Source organism: Cinclus cinclus, chromosome Z, assembly GCF_963662255.1.
Source record: "Cinclus cinclus chromosome Z, bCinCin1.1, whole genome shotgun sequence".
NCBI lineage: Eukaryota > Metazoa > Chordata > Aves > Passeriformes > Cinclidae > Cinclus > Cinclus cinclus.
Genome location: NC_085084.1, coordinates 50,841,126 through 50,864,037, shown reverse-complemented (window position 1 = coordinate 50,864,037; position 22,912 = coordinate 50,841,126). Strand labels below are relative to the sequence as shown.

General features: G+C 40.6%; 1 protein-coding gene across 8 annotated transcripts in view; it reads right to left on the bottom strand.

Moving 5' to 3' along the window:
- Positions 1-17,591, bottom strand: part of PIP5K1B (phosphatidylinositol-4-phosphate 5-kinase type 1 beta) — a 99,129-nt gene extending 81,538 nt beyond the window's left edge. For 5 of the 8 annotated variants that reach the window (XM_062513037.1, XM_062513042.1, XM_062513043.1 and 2 more), the window contains exons 1-3: positions 17,260-17,359; positions 13,467-13,638; positions 12,857-12,963 (exon numbers count right to left, since the gene is read on the bottom strand). The gene's annotated coding sequence lies outside the window, so the exon portion shown is untranslated. The other 3 variants (XM_062513039.1, XM_062513040.1, XM_062513044.1) reach the window with 3 other exon arrangements.
- Positions 17,592-22,912: the final 5,321 nt, after the last annotated feature.

Below are 22,912 nucleotides of genomic sequence, written 5' to 3'. Positions count from 1 at the left end.
GCTTGTAACAGTGGGACAAGTATCAAGAAACAAAAATCATTGTTGTGGTTGAAGCATAAACATTGATAGCCAAATAAAACTGGGGTGGGAGGAAAGTCACCCTAATTCACACATTTTCAAAAAAAATGTTGCTTAAAACTACCTCCTTATCAGCCATTCCTACCCCCCAATAATGTAATTCAAGACAGAAAAACTATACTGTAAGTACTCACAAACTTGTGGTCAATCTTAAATTTTAATAGAAACAAACAGGAATTTAAAAATACCAGTCTTTAGAGCAGACCTTTGAAAACAGCATATGATTTTCATCTCTGTAAAAGCCCATTTTTAAGCCATTAGGCAGGCATATTGGGATGAAAGAAAATACATAATATTTAAATCTTATTTGAGTTCAGAAAAGCCCTTCATAAGCAAGCTGAAGAATGCTTTTATACATGCATATACAATTTGTATACATGTATATTGCATATTCTGTCTACATTATTTGTTACATACTATACCATTTAGTTTTATTATATCATAGAATGGTTTGAGTTGGAAGGGACCTTAAAGTTCAGCTATTTCTACCACCCTGTCAAGGTCAGGAACACCTTCCACTGGACTGATGGCACACACACATATACTGTACATATATACACACAAAGAGATAAAGCTTATGAAATACAATTTGTTCCTAACATGCAGTAGCAAACAAAAAATTCTCAACTGAACATAATATCAGAACAGTGAAATGGACAAGCAATTTGTTCCCATGTAACTTTTATAATAAAAAAGACATTTTTACTAAAGAGTAGTATCAAAAGGAATAGGACACTATAAAATAACGGCATAATGAAGATATATTCTTACATATACATTCTTACAATATCTGAAACACAAAACATATCAAAGCAAATCTAATACTATATTTCTTTAAATCATGGCATAATATGAACTATGAATCAGTGAGAAACAGATGTAGTTGGTGTTGGAAACTGGTGAATTTTCATTAAGAGAAATTGATTGTAACTTTAGTCTTGTACTGTATACAAATAAATTAAAATTTCATTGTGTGGCACTGTAACAATATTAGATCTGAGTGACTCCTGGCTTTCAAGTTTCTATATCCTATCAACTAAACAGACAAACTACTTTGCACTGCATTTTTGTAAGACCTTGATTAGCCAAAAAATGCTGTCAATTACTGGCATTCTTAAGCTTCATTGCTACCCAAAAAGAAAAAAAATCCTTGTCAATAGGAGGCACAGGAGCTGCAGTGCCAGCCGTGTTTCATGAACCACATCCCAATCAATCCAATCCTGGCTGAGCAGGAATGAGAATTTCTCTTCCCAGTGAAAACCAGATATGTAGGGATACAGTTTGACATTGTAGACTGATTCTTAAAGATGGCCATGTGATGCTTTTTGGTGTTAATTCAGCAGAACACAACACAATTACTTTATCTCATACATACAATTCCCAGGATACTTATGAGTAATATTCCTTGCAAGTTGGCTTTTGCTAGCTGCTATCAGCGCAACAAAGTTAAAACTGGAACAAATGGTATTTTTTTTTCCTCACTCTACATTTAATACCAACTGCACACACATAAAATGATGGTTCACTGTCTGAGCATTAAGTTCACTAAAATATTTGCTTTCCCTTCAGAGAGCCTTATTCTCTCAAAGATAAGGAAAATGAACAGATGGAAGTATCACAAATGACCTTGTAACTTCCCAGCATCACTGCTGGCTTTGCCAATTATTTCCTGAATACCAGGTTTGAGTCTCACTTACATACACAGTGTTGTGTGTCAAGAAAACGTGTGTGGCAGAACAGAATATATTCCAATATTTCTCAGCTAGAAATAAAAAGTTACCTAATAGAATAGATGGCAGGAAATACAAGGCCCAGTAGATAACACAGATGTTTTACAAGTGAAATCCGACCCTCCTGCTGTAGTCTCTGAGAAAGCCTGCGGCAAAAGCACGCTCACAGCCTGTGTTTGCTTGTCCTGCTCAGAGACAGGCAACAGGCTCTGCTCTCTTGCTGCACGGTGACAAACCACAGGAAACACACGGACATGGGCGTCCTCATGGGATCTTACCCTTCCCTGCACTCACTACAGTGTTTCTGTTCTTCTGTTAGCTCCTACAACTTGCTTATTTAGTCCTTAAGAGCCTCTCACATAAAAGGCTGGACTTTTGGGATCCTCACTTCGCCAGAAGGAGCTGCAGCAACTCAGTGGGTCTTATGGAGTTAGACCTGGTTTTTCTCCTTATATCCAAGGTTTAAGGGACAGCTTGTTGCAGAGGATCAACAACTTAAGTGCAATTTTATAATAAACAAAAACTTGGGTAGCCCAGGTCTTACGTACTGCACTGCGTTAAATGTTTTTACCTCCAGAGCCTTATACAACAAAGCTACACAAACACAACTGAGGGTACAAGAAACAGCTGCATCTTGTTGAAGTACTCATTTCCATATAACAGCTAGCTGCAATTCTTCAACAAAATGTGAAGTTTCATTTTGTGCTCTGTAAAAATTGTGTTTGAAAATTTACATTAATTTTAATGGTAAAGACACCATGTCCAGCAAACCTCATAAAAGCTTTAAGAAAACCACCTAAGATTTTTTCCTTGTCCTTCTGAGTTTGGGGAATATCTCTGCAAATCCCAACCTTCAGTATAATAAAGACATACTATCATTCTCATTTTGCAGATTTATACTACACAGTATTTCTCAGAGTTTACAAAACCCATTCTAAATATCACTTACAGCTGATGGGTGAGAAGTAACAAATTCACAGAAACCAGGTTTATACTGAGCATTTCTAAGGTCCCACAGAAAGACTCTGAACATCCACCTCCCTGTATCAACAGCTGCTGCTCATTTCAATTAGCCAAAACACCCAAGTCAAACTCTGCTTCCAACCTTTTCAGTCAAACTTTTGCTGCACTTAAATGCAATAATCCCCACTGTGTCACATGCACTCTGCATAAAAAGATAGATACCAAGAGCACTGCAAGCAAACATCCATGTATTTAATGTGGTTGCTACTAAAACAAAGTTTAAACCCAAGCAGTTACTGAATTCCAGCCAGACATTTGTCACTAGGATCCCTAGAAATTATTGCAAATGCAAAAATTAAGTCTCATTTTTTACTGAACCTAGTTACTTTGTCAAAGTATTTCATAAAAACACATATTTCTAGCAGATTTCCTGTCATTTGTGATGCTTTAACACTATACTGCAAACACTGAGAAAAATATTTACATTTGAACAAACAAACCCCTGAAAGAAACTTACGTCTCCATAATTACACCACAAGTTTGAAATTAAACTCTTTCTGCTCTGAAGATCTATGTAAAAATCAAGAAATGATTCAACACAGTAGCAGCCAACAAAAACACCCTAAAGCATTTTTTTTTTAACTCAGCATTTATGAACCAGGACTTATCATTGTGGATTTTATTCACAGGTAAACTACATTCTTCTAATATAATGCTGTGACAAAAAAAAAAAAACCAAAAAAAACAACAACAAAACAAAACAACAAAAAACCCCACCAAAACAAACAAAGAAAAACAAAAACAAAAAACCACCAAGAAACCCAAAACCAAACCAACAAAACAAAACCAAAAAAAAAACCAAAATCAACCAACCAAAATAAACCCAAAAAACCCCCCACCAAAAAGCCCCCAAACAAACAAAACAAACTAACAAAAAAAAAAAAAAAAAAAAAAAAAAAAAAAAAAAAAAAAAAAAAAACCCAAAACTCCAAACAGAACAGAACAAAATACCCCACGGCCAAAAAACCCAAAAAAATCCCTCAAAAAAACGCAACAGCTTGAAGCCAAGCAAAAAACTTAACTTACTTCCTGCCACAGTCTGATATTCTATATCTAACTTAATCTAAAATTGTTACTGGCATTTTAACCTCCAGTTTAACCATACTAAACAGAGGATGTACTTTTGTGATTTCACACTTGCCCTAGGTAATGGTGTTATTGTGGTACTCCACATTAAGTCAGAAATATACTAAACATCAAGACTGAGGGAATTTCAGATCTTATTTGTTAACTGCATAAATTCAACTCAAAGTTCTATAATACATGTATGAACAACATACAAAATAGATCAGATAATTTCAGATGAAAATGAATTGAATATGGCTATTTTAGATTTAAGCCCTTCCTTGAACCCCAACCAACAGGGAAGTCCCTCTCAGTTTTGGAAAAAAACTATACAGCTTGACACTGCTGTGTCCCCGTGACTGCTGAAGCCTTTCTGATCACAAAATCAGCCTGGCACAGGAACGTATTCATAAACAGGTAAAATTATTGAAGCTCCAGTAGGACCTGCAATGGAAAAGGTTTAAAAGATGTCTTATCCTAATTACTATGACTTATATTTCTACAATCAATCACTCCATTGTTTTTGGTAGCCTGTCTCAGGGTGAGGGACAAAGACCAACACAAAGCCAAACAAAACATGAGTGTCTTAAATTGGATTATGACTTGGCAATAGATGCTATTTTTTAAAAAAAAATAAGTGAAGCAAATTAGCTACCAATACCAATTAGTACAGATGGGGGTTTTTATCCTACAATTCATACTGCCTTAATTTAATAAAGAAGATACTTGCTTCCTAGTAACCTTTTTGTTCAAAGAGAACTTCTAATTACTGAAATGCAACCTGATGTGAGAAGAATGAAACATACAAAGCTACACTCCTTTTAATGGTGTCACATCACAACCAAAGAGATCAGGCAGTCCCTCAATCACAGATGACTTTCACTACCCTTTAAGTTTAACATAGACCCAAACCAGGCACAGACTATGCATGTGCATCAGTTCTCTATGGTACCACATAACATGTCCCCCAGACACCAAGCTCCCCACCATCAGCACTGCAGTGATGCCTGCCTTCTGCCAGCTCTGCCTGGGGCACATCTGCTCACACCACCGTGCACAAGGCTGATCTAGGAAACTGGCAAGACTGCCATTGGGAAAACTGCTAGCAAGGGGTCCTTACCCACATAACAGAAGTGCTGACAAGTCACCACCAGGCAGAAGACCCATTTCAACCTTTGCATCAGGGCACGCACCTGCACCCAGCAGGGCTCCCCTTGTTTGTCCAAAGAACACCTAGATTCAGATCTCACCACTTCAGCTCCAACACATCTCAGAGGGTCAGAGTGGAGATGAGAACAAGCCTGCATAGCAAACAAAGGGAATACCAACAGTGGGATCACACAAAAAGGTCTTCATCAGGTTTCAAATTTCTATTGTCACAGATTGTCACTTCATACCAAACTTGGAACTGTGAACCAGTGGTGATGCCTAAAAATCATAAAATCACAAGCCAAACAATATTAAGATGATACAAAGCAGTTACTTTTAATGAAGGTCCTTCGTGGTGCAAGTACGGCAAAATGCACACATAATACAGGACCCTGATAATTTAGCAAGTTTAAAAAAAAAATAAGCATACTTAACAGAAATCATCCAATTAAAAGGATAGTTAATTAAGCAATCCCCTCACTTTTGGTTCTGCCCCTATTTAAGCCCCTTCCACGTCCCCAGCTCCTAACCACACATTTATTATATTTATAATATATGGACAAAATGAGACATCCTTGGTTCACTACAGGGGAAAAACCAAATAAGATTCCAGGAAGGTTAGATGATTGTTCTAAAATCTAAGAGAAGGGGTAGGGCAGTACTACAGTTAGTTAAGGACATGTATAACTATGTAATAGTCTACAGAGCTGCGAATATATGGAAACTGCATAAAAAGCCAAAAGCATTCTGGCATCAGTGGTAAGATACAAAGGGCAATTTTGAATCACAGATAGTTAGTGCACAGATAGTTAGTGATAGTTAGTCACAGTGATAGTTAGTTAGTATAAGGAGTCCAGATGAGTGACAAAGGTAACTGCACTAAGTAATAGCTCATTTGTATGTTCACGGCTGCTTACTAGTTAATAATTGACCTCCGCATATGGTCAAACAGTTATTAAAAATTATCATTATTACATCACAGGTAAATAAATTCAAGCACCAAAAAATTGGAGGTAGGATATTCCTGTGATGCACGACTGCTTTGGGGCTGCACCAAAGTCATGGTTTGATCAGAAATGCACTTAAACTATAGCAGTCTTTCTTGAGCAAGTTCAAAGAAAAGTTTCACAAAACACAATTACTACAAGAATCCTTACACAACATTTCCTCTGGTAAAATTATGGTAAAGAGAGTACTGCTCTTGGATGATCAGTTTGTTATGTCAATCCTCCACCATGTAGAGCTCCTTCTGTGACATAAAGCACACAAAACAGAAGCTGGGTAGATTCAAACACTTATCAAAAGTAGGAAGAGACTTATAAACTCAGAATTCAGTAACATGCAAGACATATTCTGTTTGGGCTTTAGTACAACAGACTTCAGATCCCAAAGAAATATGGCTAAATCTAGATACTGGAGCCCCCAGAGACTGAGCATATGATGGCTCTTGTTTCCATTTTAAACAACATTTTTAATTATTTATAAGGTATGAAACTACTGCTAATGTGCATTGCTGAAACACAGAGATAGCAATCTTCTTATATGGTGTTAAATTGTACATTTGTCTTATGACATTATCAGCCTTCCCACAGCAAGCAGAGTATCTTTTAAAATTAGGACTGACACAAGCACATGTCACAGATTCACCTTCTGAAACAAGCTTATAAAGAAAAGTCAGAATACTAATCAGCAAAGCAGTAATTTCATGACTTACTGGGTTGCTACTGGAAAGAGGAAGCGAATTGATCAGCTCAGCTACTAGCAGAACACAATGATCTCAAGCTGGGAACCAGTAACTCTGAAGAGTAGTTTCATATATGTTTTTCTTCTTTTATCCTGAAGCTTTGTGTGCTCACTTTTGTTAATAACAGCCCAACAGGAAGGCCTGTGCTCACATAATTATAACAATAATAATAACCTGGTCTGCTGAGGTAAGAAGGAAAAAATGAAGGAAACACTACCCTCACTGCAGGCTGTATGGGCTGCAGGTGACTCAAAGTATTCATTTTCTTCTCAAAGTTTCCAGTTTTGCTACTCTGCTAAAGACATGCAGTCAAATAACACACAGTCCAAGATGGGGGTCTTTCTGCTAGTAGTAACACTTCAACATAAGTGTATGAAAAACCCAACTAAATTCACACCTAGATAGACACCAACATACAAGAAAACCTGGTATGTTCTCTAGCAGGATAGAGAAACCTAGAGAAAAAGAAGCAACCTTGTAAACACAAAACAAAGGCCTGGGGCAGTGGTAAAAAATACCCAGTCCTGCTAGACACTCGAATGTTTCTTGGCTATTTTGCATGCAAACACTACACACTGCATTGAATCTGCTCTTTCATATGCAAACAATTAAAATATTTCTCCATGGACAGGTCAAAATCAGTTGCCTGTGTTCTACATAATTCCCAACAGAGAGCTTGGGACTGAGCAGAGATGACAGTTTACAATACTCCAAGACTTAATTAAAGCTTTGCAGGCCAACAAGTAGGACGCTCCTCCTACTGCTGGAATTTCTTTTTTTTTTTTGCCCCAAAAAATTAAGCATAAGACTTTGAATAAGAAATACATTTCAGATGAGAAACAGTATGGGAACCATATTAACCTAAATATTTACAGTTATAAACTACTCATTCCTTAGATATGACTCTAAAAGCATATTTATATATTTTAAAAAATAAAATTTCTTCAACAGCTAACATTTTAGTAGGTATTCCTATATAAATAGGCAATTAACATTCACATTATCAATTAAGACCTTCATCTGATTGGATGGATTGTTTTATTGGAGAGGTCTCAAACTCCTCCTTCTCATTATCAACACTAAAACTTTGCACTGCTTTGTCTAGTTATATCAGAATATTAGAATATCTCTTAAAATTACACAATTATTTTTGCATCAATTTTAGGTACTTTTAACACCTTATACTTAGATTCCATTATTTGCATCCCATGTAGTAACACCCTGTGTTTGTTGCTCTACCTAGAAAACAGACATCTTTAAGAGTCCCATCTCTGCTTTCTGCATATGCTAAGAACCATTACACTGACAGGCCTGAAGATTAGTCTCAGAAGCACCATAATTCTGCATGCAAGCAGCACCACAAATTTCAGCAGAAGTCCAACAATCACAGAAAAACTGATCAGAAAGACTACCACCCTTACTCATTCACATTCCCAGTAATTCAAAACTACTTCTAGTGGAAAGCTCAGCAAAGCCTCTAAGCAAAGTTTCCAATCTAGATTTCTACTGACTCTAAGAAATACATAATAGTGCTCTTTCCAGTGCAGTATTTAAGAGTCCTACTACAGCAGTCTATGAATAGCTGGCAAAAAAAAAGTTTATAGTGTAAACAAAAACTGATAACATTAAACATACAAGTATCATTATTTAACAAGATGACTTTGTTACATCATCATGTTTGTACTAGAAATAAAACCAGAAACTGTGGACTCCCATGAGAAGATTTACTGTTTTCTAGCCAGAAAGCTCTTCACAATACTTCTTTTGTTTTCATGTTGAACAAAGTGACTCAACTTGGTGGACATCTCTCTTCTCTCCCAGGAGCTTCCGTTACCACTCAGAATGTGAAAGTTTCTTTTCCTCCAAGTTGAGTGGGGTGTAAAGAGCTGAAATACCAGTCCCTCAAAAGCTTCTCTGTGTGCCAACCATCATGCACTGTCACATACCTTATACAGTTAACCATACTGACTCCACATCACCCAAAATCATGCAAAGACACAAGTTGTGGCAGAAGTTGGGAAGTCAGTTTTGTCATCAGGATGTGCTACTTCATGCAAGGTAAGACACATGATCCTACCTCTTTGCAGGCTACTTGTTTAATCACAGAAGCACCACTGAATCTCTCTGCAGCCTGGGGACCAGGAGCTGGGTCACCTGGGTAAGAGGCAATCTCCACACTGGACCACCCCCTCTGCTCAGTGAACAATCTCACATAAAATATACCACAAAGAAATACAGAAATCCCAATCAGCACTCACAGGTTTGGATCTGCTGATTATGCATTGCACAGTGAAGAGAGTATAGTGATCTTTACCTTGACTCATATGCCAAGAGACTACACTGCATGGCAACCTCTCTAACAGCCTAGAAGAGAATTTTCACCCTCCATACTCATATAAATCCCTTCTAATATGGTCAGCAAACATATTGGAGAGAAAAGGCTGAATGGGACAACATATTCTCTTAGCAATGTTTTGTTAGAAATATGCATACAAAAATATTTGCATATTCAGACAAATCAGTAGTGAGTCTCCTCAAATTTGTAAAACTATACAGGAAGAGAAACAGACACTGAAGACAAAGGATCATGACACAGCTGACTCATCCCTTGACAGAGTTCTACATTACTCTTGTCAAAAAGCTCTGACTCACAACACATTAAGACCAAGACTTTAATTAGGCATAAAAGGGGAGAACATCTGCAGACACCAGAAAGTTGTCTTAGTAGTAACCAGGAAAGCCCAGAATCTTATCTTTTAGCTCAATCATCCTTTGAAGATTTTCAATATAGCTCTAATAGGAGCCCCACAAATTTCTCAGCTCCCTTTTAAAAATGTAACTTTATAGCTTGGGTTAGGGAAGGTACATAGCCAACAAGACTGTTCTTTTGACCCAAAATAAATATTTTCATTAATCTTCTAATTGGAGATAGAAGTGGTAGCTGCAAAGTGTTTAAAATGTTTTACCAGCAACTGAGTTCACTTGGGCATAAAAAAGACCAACAAAACCCCTACATTTCCCAAATTTTGTAAGCAAGCAGATTACAAACTTCCCTCCAAAACACTCAGAGATCAGCAGAAATCTTCAGAAAACAAGCAAAAGGCTATTTGGCATACAGCCTGTGAGCCTATTACTGGCATTAGTAATGAGCAAACCACAGTTGGAGATGGGCTATTTTGTTCAGTTATGCCTCTTCATGAGCTGAAAAAAAAAAGCCATCCTTAGAGCTGGGGAAGAAACGACAGCTTGTAACGAATCCAAGAGCAAACATTTGCTGGCTCTCATGGTCCAGTGGCTAATGGCAGGAGACTTCACAAGATTTTCCATAACTAAATGGCAATGCCATTCTAGCACTGGGAAACTTTTCTATACATGTCAGTCAGCAAGAACTGCAGATAGACATAGACCAGAGGCCAGCACAGGCTGCCAATCTTATTACAGACCTGGGACTACCATCAGGTTACTGCTGCTGGTATCTCCCTGCTTCCCCAGCTCCTGCTGTTGGGAATAGCTACACTGAGACTTGGAGAGTGACAGGCACACCCTTCCTACAGTTAATCACAGAATCATAGAATGCTTTGGACTGAAAGCTTTCTTAAACATTATTTAGTTCCAACCCCACCAGCCACAGGCAGGGACACCTTCCACTAAATCACATTACTCAATGCCCCATCCAACCTGGCCTTGAACACTTTCAGGGACAGAGTATCCACTATTTCTCTGAACAACCTGCTCCAGTAAAGAGTTTCACAGTAAATTCTTTACTCTCACAGTAAAGAATTTATTTGTAATATCAAATCTAAACCTACCCTCTTTTAGTTTAAAGCCATTCCCCATTGTCATATCACTAAATGACCTCATCAAGAGTCCCTTACCAACTCTCTTTCAGGACCCCTGTAGGTACTGATTTTAGGATCCCTTTAGGTAGAGCAGGAAGACTGCTCTAAGGTCTCCCCAGTACCTTCTCTCTTTTAGGCTGAATATCCCCAGCTTGTTCAGCTTGTCATCATAAGAGAGTTGTTCTAGCCCCCACATCATCCTCATGGTCCTCCTCCTGACTCACTCCAACAGGTCCACGGCCTTCCTGTGCTGGGACCCCTCCCTCCCCCGCTGCCCACATTGCTTTGGATACAGCCTAGGATGGGGTTGGGTCTCCAGCTGCAAACGCACATGGCTGGGTCATGTCCAGCCTTTCATTAACAAGCAACTATAAGTCCTTCTCCCCAGGGCTGCTCTTGATCCCTTATCCTCCCAGCCTGTATTTGTGCTTGGAATTGCCACAATCCCCATGTGCCCCATTGCCACATCCCCATTTTTGCCTGGACTTGTTGACCTTCATGAGATTCACATGAGGTTCTCAAGCCTGTCCCAGTGCCACGGGATGCTATCCCTGCCCTCCAGCATGTTGACACCACACATCTTGGTGGTGTCAGCACAGCTGCTGAGGCTGCACTCCATCCCACTGTCCCAGTCACCAACAAAGCTGTTAAATAGCTCTGGTGCCAATACCAGCCCCCAAGGACACCACTCATCACTGCTCTCTACTTGGACACTGAGCCAATGACAACAACGCTTTGAGTGTGACAATCCAACCAATTCCTTATCCAACAAGTGGTTCACCTACCAAATCCATGTTTCTCCAGTTTAGAGACAAGGAACAGTGGCAGTGTTTTGTGTAAGTCCAGGTAGGTGGTGTCAGGTAAGTCTCTTAACTATCAATTCTATAACCTTCTTATAGAAAATAATAAATTTTTTCAGGCACAGTTTGCCCTTAATGAAGCCATGATGGCTGGCACCAAGCATATCCTTATTTTCCATGCACCCGAGCACATTCCCAGGAGGATCTATGCCCTGATTTTGCTGGGCACAGAGGTGAGACCGACTGGCCTGTAGCTCCCCTGTAGTTAAGCTATCATCTAGCTGCGTGGATGTATCCCCTGGCATTTAGTTGATTCACACTGGTACTCATGTCAAGAACTTCCTGTGAAAACAAACTCACCAGGAGAAAAAAAGCAAATTACTTTCCCAGATAGTGAAGGATGGGAATCTCCGGGTAACGTGTGAGGAGAATCCAGGCCATTCATTCCCTTGGCAGGCACTGATCTGACCCTGAGCTTTGCTACAGAGTAGTAAAAGTAGCTGATTTTGCTACAAAGTAGCAGCAACAAGACTAAAAATGCCCTGATGGGCACAGAAAGTGGGACTCGGTCTGGGGACAAGGCAACACAGAGCTGTTAGAACCAAGCAACAGCTTCCTCCCTCGACTAGATTAAATGAACACTGACAGCAATTTCACATACTCAATCAACTTCTCAAGAGTAAGAGAAACTATCAGGTCTCAGCCTACGAATTCTACTTCTCTTATGCCTGCTCCCTGCCATTTACAGCCCACTCCACCAAGCACAACCCCACAAACGCAGGTTGAACCCACAAATCACCCCAGCGAAAAAGTTAGTTGAAAGACAGCCGCCCTTTGCGTTGTTTTCTCTTGTTCTTGCAAAGTTATTTTTAATCCAGATCCATTCAGTGATCTGATATTATCACAAAGCCTTACCAACAGTTCTGCAACCACAGCCAAAAAAGTGGCAAACTGCTATGACTGTTGTAGCATTTTTAGTCAGCTTTGTTTGGTGCTGAAGCAGCATCTCATTAAACTCAATGCTCACCAAGCTGTAATCTTAAACGGCAGCAGCTTTCTTCAGTTCAAATGGCACAGTTAAGGTTTTGGAGTTATTAACAAGGCTTAATAACTGTCAACTGCTGCAAATTACACCAAGATTTCTACTGTTGAATGGTACTGATTTTAAGTATTTGCGCAATCAAAGGATCTTTGTGTTTTGGTGTTCATAATGTATAATATAATTGTGATCATAAACTAAAAGCTCCACAAAAGGACATCAAGACTTTTCAATTTATATTTTTCCTTCCTGTGATCTCCTAAGTTGCAGAAAGATAAAAGGAGCCGAGTGGAACCTGATTCCAGAAGCCAGATACTTTTTTTCATAGGATGAGTTTTATGATTCACAGTGAAGTGGTCTCCTTTAGTAGAGATTAAAAATCATCTTACCAACACTGGGTCTTGATTTGCAGTCACGTGCTTCTTATACAGCACTGAACCAATCTTTCACCTTCTGTGCCTCAGCTCCAGGGTCTGTAACATGTGTGTCCTCTGCTCTTAAAGAGACATTTAAAAAGGTACATTACTATCCACAGAATTTAAAATACTACAGAAAAAGGATCACATAAAAAAACAAAGGGTACCAACCAAGGGGTTGACCAGGTGGCACACAATTACAAAATACATGCATCTTGAGCTAAAAGAGCTAGCAACAAAAATGAGCTCATTTAATAAAATGGCCATCATCCAGCACCTGCTTTACTAGACAGGCATCCTATGATTATGAAAATGCACAGCACCACAAAAAATTTTCCAAGTAACTTAGATTTTGATTATGATGCAGATCATAGCTGTGACACACTGAAGAAACTACTGCAAGCTTACTCTTAATTTCTAAAAATTTCATATTTCAAAATACGTAACACAAGCACATCTAGACAATAGTGAAAATAAACAAGGCACTTGCAACATTTGCAACTTCCTCCTACTTCACTGAACACATATTAAACAGACCAGCTTTACTGCAAGAAGGAAATAACAATAAAATGGTAAACTGTACCTTGTGACAGGTTGATACGGTTTTCTAGTCACAACTGGAGAACGAAGAGGGAATTCCCAGCTCACTGAAGGACTTCAAGTTCTTGCTCACATACGAGGAAAAAGGCTTTTTCTGGACTTTACACACGTGAAGAACAAGACAACACACAGGACCACATAACCGCAGCAGGAATCTGCAATGACAAATCAGACACTTGATCTTTTTAAAGAAAATAAAATTCAGAGTATCAGTAGTGTGAGCCCAAAACAAGTAGTGACAATACAAAACTGATTCAAACACAAATTACACTTAGAGAAGAAATGATCCAAACTGTACCTAGCACTGAATGGCAGGATATCCAGCAGAGAAAAACCATGTTCCCATGAAGAGCATATTCCCAGTTCCTGCTTGCTACGGCCCAGCAAAGACTTAACTTAAAAAGCATTCCATTGCAGTTGACTTGTGTAGCGCTTGCTATTAAGCACTATGGGGTTTTAGTCAATAAAAAACATACCAAACTGCTCATCAATATGCTCCTAAACACACATTTTATTTTGCCTGATCACTGAAGTTTGCTTTTTAGCTTCTACAATATATAAATTTTAAATATGGCATCTATAAGCAGTAGAACCACTCAAGAAAAGACATTTAAGGTCACAAAGTCCAGCTGTTAACCTGACTATGCCAGGTCCCCCACTGATCCATGCCTGCACATCTTTTGAATGTATGATGCCTCAACTACTCCCCTTCTTCTCCAACACCTGACCACCATTCCAGCATAGAAATTTTTCCTAACACCTTATCTAAACCTCCTTTAGCACAGCTTAAGGCCTTTTCCTCTTGCCCATTTGCTTGTTACCTGGGTAGAATGACTCCCATTTGACTACACCCTCATTTCAGCCTCTTCTGGACTCCCCTGAGGTCCCTGTTTTCCAGGCTAAATAACCCCAGCTACCTCAGCCACTCTTCACAGGACTTGTGCACCAGACCCCTCACCACCTCTGTTCCCCTTCTCTGGACATGCTCCAGCACCTCAGTATCTGTCCTGCAGTGAGGGGCCCAGAACTGAGCACAGGATTTGAGGTGTGTCCTCAGCAGTGCTGGGTACAGAGGGACAATCACTGCCCTGGTCCTGCTGGCCACAACATTGTTGATCCAGGCCAGGATGCCATTGTCCTTATTGGCCACCTGGGCACTGCTGGCTCATGTTCAGCTGCTGTTAACCAGCACCCCCAGGCTCTTTTCTGGTGGACCTCTTTCCAGCCATTCTGCACCAGCCTGTGTCACTTGATGGAGCGGTTGAAGTGCTGGACCTCGTATGGCATGTTGAACCTCATACCCCTAGCCTTGCCCATCAATCCAGCCTGTCCAGATCCGTCTGCAGAGCCTTTCTACCCTCAACACTCCTGCCCAGCTTGGTGTTGCCTGCAAACTTACTGAGGGTATACTTGATCCTCTCATCCAGATCATCAATAAAAATCTTACTGAGCTCTTGGAAATATCTCTTGTGACCAGCCACCAGCTAGATGTAATTCCATTTACCACCACCCTCAGAACCTGGCCATCGATCCAGTTGTTTTAACCAGCAGAGAGAGAAGCTGGACAAACCATGGGCTGCCAGCTTCTTCAGAAGAATGCTGTGGGAGATAGCATCAAAGGTTTCAGTAAAGTCCAGGTAGCCTACATAAACAGCCTTTCTCCCATCCACTCAGCAGGTCACCTTCTCATAGGAGGTGATCATGTAACCAATGCAATCACACTGCAACACCAACAAGTATATACTCTTGAGTCACTGTATAAGACAAATCTTTAGGCAGGCTCTCAGCAACTGCTAGCACAGCACTATATTGTGCAGGGTGCTGAAGAGGGCATGGAAGCTGTGCCAGCTCTTATCCACCCTTAAAACCAAACCTGAGCTGGGGGGGAAAGGGGGAGGCAGTGCCTTGTAACCAGCTGCCCAAGGAAAGATTGTTGCCAGTTTCTACTTTAAAGTAGCCAAGAATGCCAACACACCTAATGTGCCTTGGTTACACAGAATATAAACACACTGATTAGGTACAGCGAGTTCAGGACTGGAAGAATTGGTAAGCACATTTCAACAGTACACGGAGCACATTACATGACCACAAAGAAAGCAGTTTCTATCGTTTCTACTGGTGTTAAAAGTATCAAGAGAATCCTTTTAGCTTCCTACAGGCTAGATAAGAAAGGGAAAAATTATCACCATTCCACAAATTACAGTAAAGCATGTGAGCAAATGCTTATTCTTAGGCACATGTTTAAACTCTTCCACTATCAAGAATATCCTAATATATAACTGATGACAGCCATTATCTAGCACCCAATGAACTCCGAGAAAGGAACCTCCTGGTTATTTTCATGGTTTAATGATCAATTCCTAGACTTAGAATACAATTTTCAACTCCTGCTTTTATCTATTTGCAGGAAGGGAGGAATCAAGGGAAGAGATGTAACAGAATAAAGTAAAAATTATTAAGAGGAACATTTTTACAATCCTGTTCTATTAGTAAGAATAAAATTTTGGCTAGTAAATTATTAGATACAGATCTTTAAGAGCAAAAGAGATTTGAATAATTGTGTTTAATTTTGGTTTTTCCGAATCAGTTTTTTAAATGGCTATAAGGAAAAATCCCAATAGATTATGGGTAGGAAAAAATATTTGTTTGGAGAAAGAAATGTGACAAATTAGGTATTATTTATGTTTTGGAAGAGTCAGAGTAACAATTACATTAGGCATTCATTAGAACATGTATTCTCTGCTTTGAAGATGGAAGAATTTTGAAACACAGTTAAATGAACTTTGTCATAAAGAATCTCCACCATAATAAACCATGAGATAAACATCCTATAAGTTTACATTACTACATAAAAAAGCCTGGTGGGTACTACAATATATATTCATAAATTTCAGAACTGCCAATGCTACTTACATTAGTTTCATTTTAAGAAGAATTTCTTTGGTTTTAGCAGAATTTCTGTGGTTTTCATCTAAGCCCTCTTCACCTGACATTATCCAAATGTTAGTGTAAAATCATCGACATAAACATATGACTCTCTAACAAAATAGACGGAACAAACCCTCTGTTTCTTCACCTTAAATAATGTCCTTTCAGAAGTAACATGAAACAAGAATATTTACATTTCCTCAGGGAGAGATAAGTTTTCCTAAAGCAACCATAAAGGTACCATAGCTTAGCTTTTAAGAGGCAACAGCTTTAAAGAGAAAAGAGGGGGGCAGAGGATAACCCAAAAACCTCTGATCACCTAAGCAAGTTCAGTATTGAAGAGATTTATATTTTACAGAATTCACTTCAGGTACTAACAGGTAAGTTTACTATCTAAAGACTCTCCTGCTATCGGACTCGATTCAGCAAAATCAGCGTCTTGGGCAGAAACGCCTCAGTCCAGCCCCGGTCTCCCTGCAGCGCCCAGCCGGACCTCCACAAGGATGGGCTGCGCGCACCTGGAAAAGTCCGTTCAGCTGCAGCAGAGTAAAATCCCGGAATGGCCAGCGCCTCAGGCATGCAGGAATCTACCTCTCACCACTCCCCCACAGGTTGCTGGGTGCTCTTTTTCCTTAAAGTCTTGCAACCCGACAATTAAGAGACTTAAAAGTCCGTGGAAGTTCACAGAAAAATCTCCGCCCTCCCAAAACGAAGACAGACAGACAGACCGACAGACACACAGAGAACAGGAACGAGACACGTTTTTCGCCGGTCCTTCAGGCCTCGGATGCCGGCGGGGCTCCCAGCAGGGACAGGGACCCGCCGGCCCGGCGCTGCTCAGCACTCACCACAGCCCGGCTCGGGGCCCCGCCGGCCTCCGCCCTGCTCCGACCGCCTTCCCCCCAGCCCTTCTCCCTGGAGCCGAACTGAACAGCGCTAAAAACATAATCAGACAAACCCGGAGAGCCCGCGCCGCAGTCCCCGGGCACGCCGCCTCCGCAGCCGGGGACGCACGGCAGGGCAGGGCAGGGCACGGCAGGGCAGGGCAGGGCAGGGCAAGCTCCACGCTGCCCACGGCCGGACCGGGACCGGGACCGGGACCGCTCCTGCGGGGCGTGCCCTCGCCGCCGGCGCCCCGCCGAGCACAGCCAGGCCGGAGAGCGGCACGGACCCGCCGCCGCCGGCCGGCACTGCCGCGCTCCTTCTCCTCCAGCGGCAGATGACGGCGGGAGGCGGTGCCGAGGGACGGCTCCTCCCGCCAGCGGCTCCTCCCTCCCGCCCGTCCCGGGGGCGAGGCGGCGGCATCGCTCCAGGGGGCGTCCGGAGAGCCCTCCCCTCCCCGCCGGCTCCGGTCGCTTCCCCTCGCCCTGCAGATGAGGGCGCTCTGGGAGCTTGTTTGTGGCACGGGCCGGGAGGGCAGCGGGGCTTGGTGGTCCCGGGTCCGCAGGAGACAGGGCTGCGAGGGGCTGTGCAGGGCTGCGTGCCGCCCTGAGGCAGTGGCGGTGCGCCCTGAGAGTGGCGGCACCTGTTGTGACAGAGGGGCTCTGGCTCCGCGGCTCACACTAAGAAATTTCTTCCTAACTACATTTCCTCTCTTTCAATTTGTACCCATTAGTCTTCGTCTTATCTCTCTTCCTGACAAAGGTTTCCTCTCCGGCTTGTCTGTAAGGCTCCCTTCAGGTACTGGAAGATTACTACGAGATCTCCATGCAACCTTCTCTCCTGCAGGCTGAACAGCTCCAGCTTTCTCAGCCACCCTTAGCCCCTGTTCTCAACTCCTTTTCAGCCCGGACCAGAGGGTCACCTTCCTTGCCTCTCATTTTGTTTCTCCTCATTTGTCACATATGAGTTCCGAATTCTGTTTCTTACATAAAACTGCTTTTGGGCTAGCCACCAGCAGACGTGAACCCTGAGCAGGACCACAAAAGAATAGCCATTGGCAGCATCCACCTGGTCATTCCCATCCATGCTGATAAGGCAGAAATTCCAGACTGTAAATTCACCCAGCATGCACTTTCCATGTTTAAGTTTTTCAGGCCTCAGGAAAAAACTGAGGGGGAAGAACTGAGAAGGAGGACAGTGAGGAAGGCTCAGTGTAAATGAATGACTGTGGATAGGAAGCTGTGAGAAAAAAAAGAAAGTGCAAAGATTTCCTGCTGATGAAAATGGGAGGTTACTGGGACTTCATGTGCAACACTGCTGTATGCAAGAGGATGTGTCTCCTACAGGGCCCTGGGGCTGAATTCCTGCTGTGTGAAGCAAGGCTGCACAATTGACTGCCTGCTCACTGCTTGAGAATGGTTAAGAACCCTAAACTGCTCAAGACCTTTTTGTTCCTGGTAGAATAGACTACTCTCAAGCTACACAACATGAGTGCATAATAGCTCTGTATTTATAGCTGTAATTGCTGATATTGGACAGGCTGACTCATGCACACTGAATTCCAAGTGCAAAAGCAACTATAGTGTGCCCATGTGTGTTAAAGAGAAGAAATAACATAGCGTTGCAATGTTATGCTTCCATTTTTCTTCTGTTTTCTTTGAGGTCATTACTTCATTCTGGTTTTTATCTCCCATGGTATTTATAAAATAATTTAGTCACAGGTTTACTCAAACCTATGTGCAATAGTCATGCCACTTAGAGATAGTGGCTGCGCTAGGTCAGAGCTGCAAGAGAGATTCCTGGTAAACTAGCTTCATCCTCTGATGCCGCAGCTTCTGCTTTTCACAGCAGTTGGAGTACAGTGGCTCATATACACTGCAGTCAGATGTGCCATCTGGCTCAGCTCTGAATCTTTAGAGTGGATGGCATTTTTTTAATGTATTCAGAATCTGCAGCTTTAGCTAGCTACTGGTTATATGAATATTTTTGAGAAAGAAAAATGGAAGATGAGAATGATCTAATACTATCAGGTCTTCTCAAAATTTCCTTTCAGATTTTCAAAGTGAACTACTTCATGTTGTGTTTCACCTCAATGGGCAATACTAAACTGTTTTACAGAACTCTTGCAGAGGAACTTTTAAGAACTGCAGATAGTGGTGACAGTGGTTTATATATGATGAACAGGCAATACCAAGTCCCAGGCCCTGTTCCAAGAGTGGGCAGAACTCCTGACTACTCTACTTTCAAAAAAGCATCCTAAAATAAGAGAAGGTTTCTTCTTCCTTCTTTGTGCCAAACCAAACAGGTACCTGAACATTTTTCTTCCACTCCTGCATATACTCTCTAACAGTGCTATAAGTAAATAGTGGTATAAGTAAATTCTCAGTAAATGACAGATTATGAATCTCAATGACCGTGTTTTTCTCCTCACGCTCCTTGGGTCTCCTCGTACTGGTCTGGGGTCTGCCAGCTATGTGCAGGTGTACAAAAACTAGACAGAGAGGACAGGAGTTGCAACTAGTTATGGTGGTAGATTGCTTGTTATAATCTAATTTTCTGCAATGATCATTTTAGTAGGTTGCCCTTGTCATGGTTTATCTCCAGCTGGCAACCAAGCAAAGGACAATTTAATAAGTAAAGCAAAAGCCATGCATGCAAGCAAAGCAAGACAAGAAATGCACTAATTTCCCGTGGGCAGGCAAGTGTTAAACCATCCTAGAAAAGCAGGGCTCCAACAGGTGTAACACTGACTTGGGAAGACATACACCATCACACTCAACCTCCCAGGTCTTTTCTCCCTTCTTCCCCCAGCTTTATATGCCAAGTGTGACACCATGGTATATTGAATCCCGTGGGTCAGTGGTCCTGACTGTGTCCCCTCCCAGCTTCTTGTGCATCTTGTTGATGGGATCCTGTGAGGAGAAATAAAGGCCTTGATGTTGTCTACATGCTGCTCAGCAGTAACAAAATCAACCCCAAGTTATCAAAACTTGTTTCCAGCACAAATCTAACTATTTCAAAGAATTTTAGCCCATCCCCAGTCAACATTCCATACTGAATTCCATGTTATGCTGCTTATAGCATACAAGCTAGTGAAGAAATTGCAGAAAATCTGAAGCTTTGGGGATAGTCAAACACATTTTTCTTCTTTGTATAATCACTGTTTGATGGGTTTGATGAAGATGTTTATATAGAAGGCATTTATGACATCCCATAGCAATGTTTTTATTCCACAAAATATCTGAGATGGGAAAAGTACTGCTATTTACTTTTATGCATGTGTGTCTGAAGACATGTATTAACAATATACTGAAGTCAGTTTTAAGACTCATAGTTCCAGATCAAAAACACTGTGGCTGAGTGCTGATCTGGTATAAACACGTTTTTCTGGTTGAGACTCCTTCAGACAATTTACAGAAATTAGCTTTATGCTGATGAGTTTTTTTACCTTTTTTACCTGCACAACTTAAATTCTTGATGTTATGGTAAGAAGCCTAACTGTATGTCATGTCTAAGCCAGAACTAGTTTATGCTACCAGGAGAGCCAGTGGTGCACAGCTTTGGGATGAATTTTGATGAAACCATCAGTAGTTGCAGCTTGATCATTTTGACAATGCAGAATATTTAACATTTTTCTTGTGTCTCTGTCAAAACTTTTGTATGAGGATGGCAGTACAGAGTGCTCAGTCACTGCAGGATACTAGAGTTCTAGTTGTCTCTACCAGAGGTGTGACATCAGATAATCCAAGTAATTTTTTTGCCTTTTAATCCATAAAATGGTGTTGATCTGAGCTACTAACTGCACAAGTTCAGAGTAAGGAGTCCAGCATACACACAGATAATATTTTAGGCCCACATTAGTAATTTCATTTTTGCTTTCCTTTGGTTATACATATCCAGTAATCATGGACCATTTTTTGAAGGAAAGTTGTTAAGTTACACATAGGAAGATCTACTTTCTGCAGCCTTAAAAAAATAAATAAAATTCAGAAAGGATTTCTAGAAATCTGCAAATGCAGTAAGAGTTGCCTTCTGAGTAGCAGTAGGTATTGAAACCTTTTGCACCAAAGTCTCTCTCCAGAATATGACTTAAGCAGAAGGTAAAACTTAACAAGCTGTTTCAAGACAGATAGTCCTGTGATATGTTCATTAGGTGAGGTTTTTTCCCTATAAACGTATAGAACTACAAAGATTTCTATTTCTTCTCTTATTTAAAATTAGCAATTTTCTTTACTATGATCCTTACTCACCACAAGTAAGCAAGATTATATTAAAAACCAGAACCACACAGTTTTCCACTTCTACTGATTTGATCAGCTTATGAATATAATAAAAGGGTATATATTAAAATAATATTGAGCATGCTCATTAAGGATACATTTTACAGGGGATTAAAATTTATTAATTTCTTATATTTGTCTGAATATCCAAGGACATTTTCTCCTTTCTGTCTAATAATTACAAATTTATTTTCTTACATACTATCAAGGAGAGGTGAGTTATGTCATATCAGAATGTCAACATTAGGCCTGAATTTTTATTTTCTTTTTCTGAAAACAAAGCAGGGCACAAGGCCTTTTAAAAGGGTCCTGAATGCTTTTAAGAAAACACACCTTATTTGATAGGGATTACCTAGACTTTTGATGACTGCTTTCAGATGATAATGAATCTTTGGTATCTAAAAACTGATAGCTTGTGTCATCCTACCCTCCCTCAGTTTTCTTTTACATTTGCTTTTTTTTTTTTTTTGACTCCACAGGCAATGTAGATAACTGAGAAGGACTAGGCACTTAGTTTTGCTGTAGTAATCAGGGAGCTCTTCGTACAGCTACTCACATGAGCCACTTCTAAATGAGTCATTTAGACAAGTTTTGTCTACAAGTTTACAAATCTATCATCCTGATCTCTTCCATTGAACAAAACTATCATCCTTGTACTGTTGGCATTATTGTTCTAAACAGAACAGGTGTGCTTTTCTGAAAGATGGGAAACTGTGTCCTCCCTGAATCACTTCCTTCAGCTTCCAGTACAACTAAAATTCCAAATAGATTCAATATTTCTGGATTACTCACCCAGGATTCCTTCTTTTTAGCTACCTGTATATCCCTGCATATGTGCTACTTAATGAACTGTTCTGCAATAACCTGTATTTTTTTCAAATTTTCTTGTAACTGTGAGGCTGCAGAGCATGCTGACAACTGGCAGACAGGACTTCCAGTCTGGATGTTGCCACTATTTCCTGTTTTCCTGAAGAAAATCACATAATCTAAGGCAGGTCTGCAAAGGAAATTGTATGTAAGACAAGAGGTTGTAAAGGTGTAAAGAGGTTGTAGAGGTTCTGAAGGTGAAAGAGAGAGAAGCAACCACAGAAAGTTAAAGTTCCAGCAATGCCAAACAGAGCATACAGAGTTCTGGCAGATAATTAGTTATGTTTTGCCACATGTTTGCTTGAAAACTGAGCAGTGTTGAGCCCTTCTAGTTGTCAAAAACTAGATGACATCGATTATGTTTCTCAGCTCAGGGCATGTGCCCAAAGTGATCTAATCACTAGAAATTCCTGTGAAATAACAGTAACAGAGAAATTCTAAATTCTTCAGTCTTTCATTTCCTGCTAGCTTT